We start from the raw sequence: 7982 nt of genomic DNA on the forward strand, positions 1-7982 counted from the left end.
GGCAGCCAAGCAGTGAGTCTGGCGACCACACCACCCCTGCCCTGCCATGTCCCCAGGGGCAGTGGGACCAGCCACAAGGATCATACCCCAGGCTGCCCCCCATGCCTGGGTTGGGCAAGACTGTGGAACCTGCAGCAGGCTGGATAAAATCCTTGGCAGGCTGGATCCAGCCCATGGACCACATTTTGCCCACCCCTGACCTAGGGGTTACAGTAGTAGACCATAAGCTGAATATAAGCCAACAGTCTGCTCTTGGTGCATAAAAAAGCCAACAGCATGCTGTCTTGTATTAACAGAAGTGCCACTTGCAAAACAAGAGACATGATTCTTCATACAGTGAAGACAGAGATGGGATTTTCTGTATGGCCATAGGAACAATGGCCTCAAGGTGCAGTAGAGGAAATGTAAATTGGAGATCAGGAGGGACTTTCTGACTATGAAGGTGGTCAGGCCTTGGAATAGGCTACCTAGAGAAGTTGTGGAATGTCTGACCTTGGAAGTTTTCATGCAGGTTAGACAGACACTTGCCTGGGAAGATGTAGTCAGGGATGATCATGGCTTGAGCAGGGGACTGGGCTAGATGAGCTCCCCAGGTCCCTTCCAGTCTTACTTTCCTATGATCCTTTGACTTTCCTGGGCCTTGTCTTTTTAATCACTTGATGTAAATAAAAGTCTCCATTCAATACGTCGTAGAAGCACTTGTCCAAGTATGTGAAAGCAAACTGGCATAATTGAATCGAATATGTTCTGCTCTATTGTTTGCTTTCTTTTTAGAGCTATGTCTTGTTTAAATGCTGTAAAGGGAATTTTCAGATTATGGGCTGCTGCTTGTGTTAGCGTCAGCCAACTGTGGAAACTAACAAACTACTAGACAGCCTGAGTGAATAATAGCAAAACTCTTAAAAACAAGAGAAGGTGACAGTGAGATTTTTTTTTTTTTTTTTCATTTTCTTTAATGAACCAGAGCATATCTTAAAATTGTAGTTACGAGATCAGTCTTTGCTGTGAAGGGAAGCGAAGATAGCCTTGAGCTTCTCTGTTTGCTTTATGTGATGGGGGAAGTGGTGAAACATGTTCGGGTTGCTGCAAGAGTCAGCTGCAGTTTTCCTTGACAAATTGACAGATGAGTCTTGGTTTCATGTGATAAATGAGTTCTGTGATGGAAAGCCGAGACTGGGCTCCAAGTGGAATAGTTGCACAAATTACTCACTGCAAGCTCATGAAAGGAAGAGTGGAGCCATTTCAGGCACTGGCTGGCTGACCATCATTGTCTTGAAGGTAGCCATGGGGTTAATTGGAGGAGATTATGCAAAGAATTTGGGAAATGTACCAGTTTTGGGATTTTCCTAAGAAAGGCTGGAAAAACTACCTCAAGTTTTGAAAACACTAATAAAACATTGCTGGTCTATCATAATCCACAGAGGCTATCTACAAATAGATGTAGGGGTTTACACCACATCTGAACTCCTGGATAGAATGCTGTGAAACCTGATCAGGTGGTCTTTACCCTACCCTCCATTAGGAAGAGAATTCTTCATGTGAAATGTGTGTTGGCATTCCCAAGACTGATATTTTTGTTGAGCCATAGGGACTTTGATTCTGATCAGGGAGACCATTACACACCATTTGTTGGCAGAGCAGACTCCCTTTTTAATGCCATCTCTTTCAAGTCCTGTTGCATGGACCATATTGACTTTACCTCTGCTGAGTAGGATTCTATCCAGGAGCAATACAGCGTGCAGTACCATGTTAGCTATATCTTCCTTTTTTAAACAAAGGTGGCTTTTCTGTGAACCTGTGTGCAGTGGTACTGGTAATCGTATGAAATGAAGTGCCTGATTTTAGGCTCTGATCTTTCTTTTTCTTGTAAATCTCTAATCCAGGCCCATTTCCCTTTTCTAGCTGGATAGAGTGATTGCTAGCTAAGCATTGTCAGCTTCTGCTCTGTATGCTGGCTGCTGAACAAAGGTGCTGCTGAAAAGGTAAGTGCTTAAGCTCCATCCTCTTTGATGTAGATTTATATTCTTAGGAGCTGATAAATTAGACTTCCCATACCTGTCACCTTAAACAGGACCAAAACTTGCAGTGGAGGAAATCTAATTGACCAGCTCATAAAATGTTAAGTATCAGGCATCAAAGCACTGTTAAATTTTGGTTCAATGTGAATGGCATGGCTTTCTGTAGCACTGCAGAATGGAGATGCTGGGAGGTAAGTGCACTTTGCCTTTTACATAGGGACAGCAAGCTGGATTTAGGGCAATAAAAATTGCTTTGACCTGACGAAGCCCATTGCTTAAATCATTAAACTAGTGGTATAATACAAATGTTACCAAAAACCATTGTTGCAGGGTGTGTTTGAGAGGAGAACTTTAGATGTGTTGCACTAATTGGAGAAAAGTTTGCATGTTTCTAGTTATATTTTTACAGCAACCTACCAGTTAGCAGGATGGGGTTAAGTGTTGTCTGAGAACACCAAATATTTGTGCATTTAGTTGGAAGTAAAAGAGGGGAGGGGGACCAGGTATAAATAAGGGAATGAGTTTATCCCTAATCTTCTGTTACCAGAAGTTACAAATAACCCTCCAGCAAAAATTTCAGTAAGACTATGATTCTAGTCAATAAATTATGGAGAAGTATCAGCCATGTACGGTTGCAGTAAAGGCATGTGTTTTGCCTACATATCAATTTGGCAATAAGCAAGTTCAAATAGCGCAAAATTAGCACAAACTGGAGCCTTGAAAGCCCTCCATTATTCTGTAGTTGTGAAATAGGATTGCATCTTGTCTGTATGCAAACTAAACTTTGTGTGTACAAGAGTATCAGTACTTTACAGAACAACGGATGAAAGTGAATATGCCGTGTGGTGTGACAAAGTATTTATTGGTATGTGTTGGGGCTGCTTGTATTACTCAGATGAGCAATGTACAAATGAGGACTGCAAATCACCCCTAAGAAGTGGTGATTAAATCTTTAATACTGTCACATGTTCTAAATGTGCCTGATTATTGTGCAGAAAATTTGCTTTAGAATTATTTCTAGGTCAAAATAATGTATATTGGTACTCTGACCTCCATTTATAACCCAGGGGGCTTCAGAGCTGTAAGCCAAATATTTCAGAGTTTGTAGGAAAAGGAAAGATGTTAGTGTTCTAGAAACTTTTTAATAATTTCCTAAAATAGGTTTCTGTACATAGTAATATCAGGCACTTAAAGTCCAATATCTGAGAACCCTCAAGATTAGAAGTAAATGCTGCCACTCTTCCACTTGGATTTGTATGAAGTTCTCATTGCTAGTCCTTGAAGAACCAAGGGATACTGAAATTTAACCAATCCTTGAGAGGTACGCATATACATTGGCCCGATATCGGATTGATACCCATACAAAGAAAATTGGCTGCATAGGAAATCGGCCCAATGCACCCGATAATTTGGCCAATAAATGCTTACCCGTGCGCGCACACAGCCGCAGTGCAGCATGTGGGCAGCAAGGAGCACAGCCCAGCAGCGTGGAGAGCTGCGTGCAGCTGTTAAGTCTGGTGTGGTGGAAGGGGAGGGGAGAGGGAATGGGTGTGGGGGGACAGATCAAAGCCCCCCGCAGTGAGGGAGGGGCAGGGGTAGGCGCTGCCCAGCCAGGACAGGATGGGGCATGGGATGGAGGGGGGGAGGCGGCTCCTGCCACTACTTGCACCTCAGGAGGGTTTGTGGAGGGTAGTGGCGTGTGCCCCTGGATTTGTGTGGGGTGGGGCAGACTGACTGGAGCCGGGGCTGTACCAGGCTGTTCTTGGCAGGGGCTGGGCTCTGGTGGGGGCTGCAGCCACCCCAGATTTTGCTGTAGCCCCACTCTCAGCGCCGCTGTGTAGCCAGTGCAGCCCCAGCTCTTCTCAGCACGTGGGTGGAGGCAGGGCCTTGAGCGGGGGCTGTGCAAGGTGTACGGTGGTGGGGGTGCTGGGAGTGGGCCTGTGGTGAAATTTGGTGTGGCTGCATCCCCCTCCATAGCCCCTGCCTGGAAAATGAGCTGTGGCTCTGTTCCATGCCCTGTCCCAGCTGGGCAGTGCCTGCCCCCTCTCTCACCACAGCATGAGGCATTGATCTGCCCCCTCACCCCTTCCCTCTCCCCTCCCCCTCCCCTTCCACCACAACAGACTTACCAGCTGCACCCAGCTGTATGGGAAATCTCATCAGTATCAGCCGATATGCCTCCTTAAAAATCAACTGTCCGTATCAGCCTCCAAAATCTCTATCGGTGCACCCCTACAATCCCCGTTTTATTAGTTTTACTTTATTTTCCCTTTATTAAAGGCTTTAATTACTATGTCATAGTCTCATACTGCTAAAGGTATTGTGGTTTTCTTTTACTTATTTGCAAAATGCATTTTTTAAATACCCCAAGGTATTTAAATGTACTTTTGCCAAGTAGCAATCTATAAATACCTGTTGTCTGGTTGTTAGTCTTCATTAAAAAAGAGAAAGGTTGCTAGCAGTATCCTTCTGTGACTAGCAGCTCTCGTCACCGTAGTGCAGTCTGTCTGTGAATACGTCTGTCTTTCAAACAGAGAGTGCACTGACTGCTCTTAACTCTTGCTTTTGATCTATTTCTACATTTTTTATATATATATATATATATATATATATATATATTCATTCCTTGTTAATGTGGTAGTTGTTGCATCATTTCTCTAAGGCACAGTCACCATTTTGCAGTTTACAGGAATATTTGGTGGTATATATGTAGTGTATATTTTAATCTTTTTTTGTTTTTGGTAGCTTCAAAAGGCCTTCTCTAAACTTGAAAGGCATCTTTTGAAGTCTTATAAGGTGAAAGCCACCTGCAAAAAAAATTATTTTCTGACTTTGTGCATAGATAAATATTTCTGTAAAACCAGGTCTTTTATCATTCTATAATTCTTTTCAGCTATCCCACCCATGCAGGAAATCTTTCTGAATGGAAACCTAGCAGTCCTTTCATAAAAAAGATATTAGAACAAATGTTATACAAGATGTAATTCATAAAGTAGGTACAACTGTGTGAGATTAGCCCCCAGTAGTAATTTACACAAGAAATAAATGCAAATATGAGCAAATCAAATGGCCTGTGGCAGTTGTGGTTGAAATGTTTCTTCTGTAGTAGGATATAAGGGGGGTACAGTGTATAGAAGGATTTGCAATAGAAGTTTTGAAGGATAACAGAGTACAGCAAATAGCAGCTTTTAAGTGCAAAAGGATGGTCTGATGGAGTCAGGGTTATAAAATTGTATAATCACTGGGGAATTAGAGTAGGAAAACAATATCTACCAGTGCTACTATAGGTGTAGCTGTATCAGGATAGTACTACTGGGAGCCCTAATACAGGCTGTGGCTTCTGCTTGTCCTTTACCCCTGTAAATTCAGTGTAATTGAATTGGTGCTAAATTCAGTGAAAGTTTCTTCCTAAAATTCCCAATTGCAGACCAAGACTTAATAATGAACAAAGGCAATGTGGGAAGGAGGGAGAGAAGATCTGGAGGATTTTTAAATTTTGTGCCTCTTTTCTGAAAGTAACTGTAAAAATGGCAACGTGGGATTCTGTATTAATTTTTCCTTAATTCCCTCTTTCACATGCTTCTTAGCAAGGAAAAGGTGTCCTTTTTTACACCTGCAGATGCAGCCTGGGATCTGAGCCAAGCAAGCTTCTCTTCTCCTTGCATTTCCTCAGAATTAGTAATCAAAGAACTGTGATGACATCAGTGTAAATGCTGGACAATAGTGAACAAATACGGTGTGGGAGAAGAGCAGCATCTAGCACCTTCCTCATAGGGATTTTGGCTTTTCAGGTCTCACAGAAGTCAAATGGAACAAAATATTTTTGTCACTATGAAGTGTATAAAGCTGGGGCCTAGAGTTAGACATAAGGAGAAACTTCTTTACAACTCTAGTGTCCAGGGTCTGGAGTAGACTCTCCCCAAAGGTGGTACAATCACATACTCTGGATATCTTCAAAAAAATGTCTGGATGCTTACCTTGCTAGGGTCATCTGACCCCAACAGCCTTTCCCGTCCAAGTGCAGGGGGGCTGGACCTGATGATCTTGAGAGGTCCCTTCCAGCCCCTAACATCTATGAATCTATGAATGCATAAATAGGCAGGTCAGCTGAGCAAGAAGGTGCCACTTTTCAGACTGTAAGGCCAGGGTGGGCAAAATGTGGGCAGATGTGAACTTATGGGAACCAGCGTGCAGGCAGCCAGTGGCTCCAGCTTTACCTGTTGTGTGGTGCTGAGCAGGCAGGACCATTTTCACCATGCCAGGTGGGCAGGACTGCTTCTGCCCAGCACTGACATAGCAGCAGCAGCAGCAGCAGCGATGTACTCAGGGGGATGCCCCGAACCCCACCTGCAACCTGCTAGCCCCATCCACAGCTGCTGCTGGTGCCGGCCTGGGACTGCTTCCACCGCACTGGGCAGGTGCTGGCATAAGCTGCAGATGTGAGCAGCAGGTTCTGGGCAGAGAGGAGATGGCGGTGTGCTGCATCTCTAGGTGGGGTGGGGATCTGGGTGTGCTGCAGTTCTGGCCAAGGTAGGGATGGGAGGGGAGGGGGGGTGGGGAGAGAGAGGTATGGCCCTTGAGAGGGCACCAAAACTCATTGTGGCCCTCCAGCAAAAATAATTGTCCACCCCTGCTTTAAAGCATAAGGAAGGGTTTTGAATAGGGGTGTGATGCTCAGAGGGTGTGGAAAGGGGAGATGAAGAGATTAAAAACAGTGTAGAAGAGGAAGCCTAAAATGGGTTTTATTAGGGGCTGACCTGGGAGGTAATTTTAGTGATTAAAAAAAGCAAATGCCTGACACCTATTGTTCCTACAATATGTGGCTTTTAGTGGTTTGGTTCTTGACCAGAAAGTGTTCATGGTCCTTGCTGATCTCTCTTTCTGTGTATGTGGAATCTGCTAAAATTGCATTCAAATCCAGACACCTGTATATGCTGTGGTCTGCTTAAATTAAGTGGCAGGGTGATGTTGATTACAAAACAGTTCCCTAGAGGAAAGGTGACTAAGCCTCTTTTCCATTTCCATCTCCATCACATGAGAAACTTAGATCACAGTGCAGGGGTCAAATAATTTCAGAAACAAAAAGTTGAACATAAAGTGCTTTTCTGCTCATGAGCTGTAGGCTCAGTGGATGGAAACATTAGCAGGTTCCTGAAGCAGCCCTGTTTTTTTGCTGGGATTCTTTCAAGTAGGGTTGTTCCTTCCTCTCTGCAAGCAGTTGTATCCCTGTGATCCCTTTCAAATTTGCTGGCTTTTGGGGACTGGTGGGAGGAGGAGGAGGGTATTATGTTTAATTTGGTGTCTTTCCAGTGCTGGTGGGATTGTTCCCAGCTGTCAGTGACTCATAGTAGCTGAGTTAGTGTCTCACAGTTCAAATTGCTGGAATTTGCTATTCAGTTTCCCTTGATTTGTCTGGTAGAAGAGGAATTGCCCCTTAGGTGGAAGAAGAGAAATTTTGCAAAGCAGCAGCTTAAGTGCATGTTGGGTGTGTATAGTGCCAAGACTCCAGTCCTTGCTTACCTGCCTGATGGATATAGTCCCTTAACAAGGAGTATGATGGATCATGCAGTCTTACATTCCATTTTTTTCTACTCTGTATAGGTTCTTCTACTTCACTGACCACTCTGGTATCCAAAAATGCATTAAACCCCTGACTAAGATCTGTCATATGGTTGTTGTCTCATCTCTCCAGGGGGAGGAGTGTGGCAATGGAGTGATCTAATTTGGAATTATTTTATAAATAAGTACAGCACTGTATGTTTGTGTTAGAGAAAGGCAAGGTCAATGACTTCTGCCTCGCACTAAAAACGGATGGTATTGAGGTTTGTGGTGGTCCTTATTTCCTGACGGATTCTATTCAGCCTTGTTTATTCAGAAACCAAGGAAATATTATTCAGCTAGGGTTTCATAACATCAGTAGAATGCAGGCAGTTGTAATGATTTCCTGCACCCCCCCCCCCCCCG

General features: G+C 43.9%; 1 protein-coding gene across 3 annotated transcripts in view; it reads left to right on the top strand.

The window, feature by feature from the left end:
- The first annotated feature begins 1902 nt into the window (after positions 1-1902).
- Positions 1903-7982, top strand: part of NDST2 (N-deacetylase and N-sulfotransferase 2) — a 234458-nt gene continuing 228378 nt past the window's right edge. For all 3 annotated transcript variants that reach the window (XM_019502410.1, XM_019502412.1, XM_019502414.1), the window contains exon 1: positions 1903-1982. The gene's annotated coding sequence lies outside the window, so the exon portion shown is untranslated. The remainder of the gene's footprint in view (positions 1983-7982) is intronic.

The sequence above is a fragment of the Gavialis gangeticus genome, unplaced genomic scaffold (genome assembly GCF_001723915.1).
Source record: "Gavialis gangeticus isolate Ggan-Ray unplaced genomic scaffold, GavGan_comp1, whole genome shotgun sequence".
NCBI classification, from domain to species: Eukaryota; Metazoa; Chordata; order Crocodylia; family Gavialidae; genus Gavialis; species Gavialis gangeticus.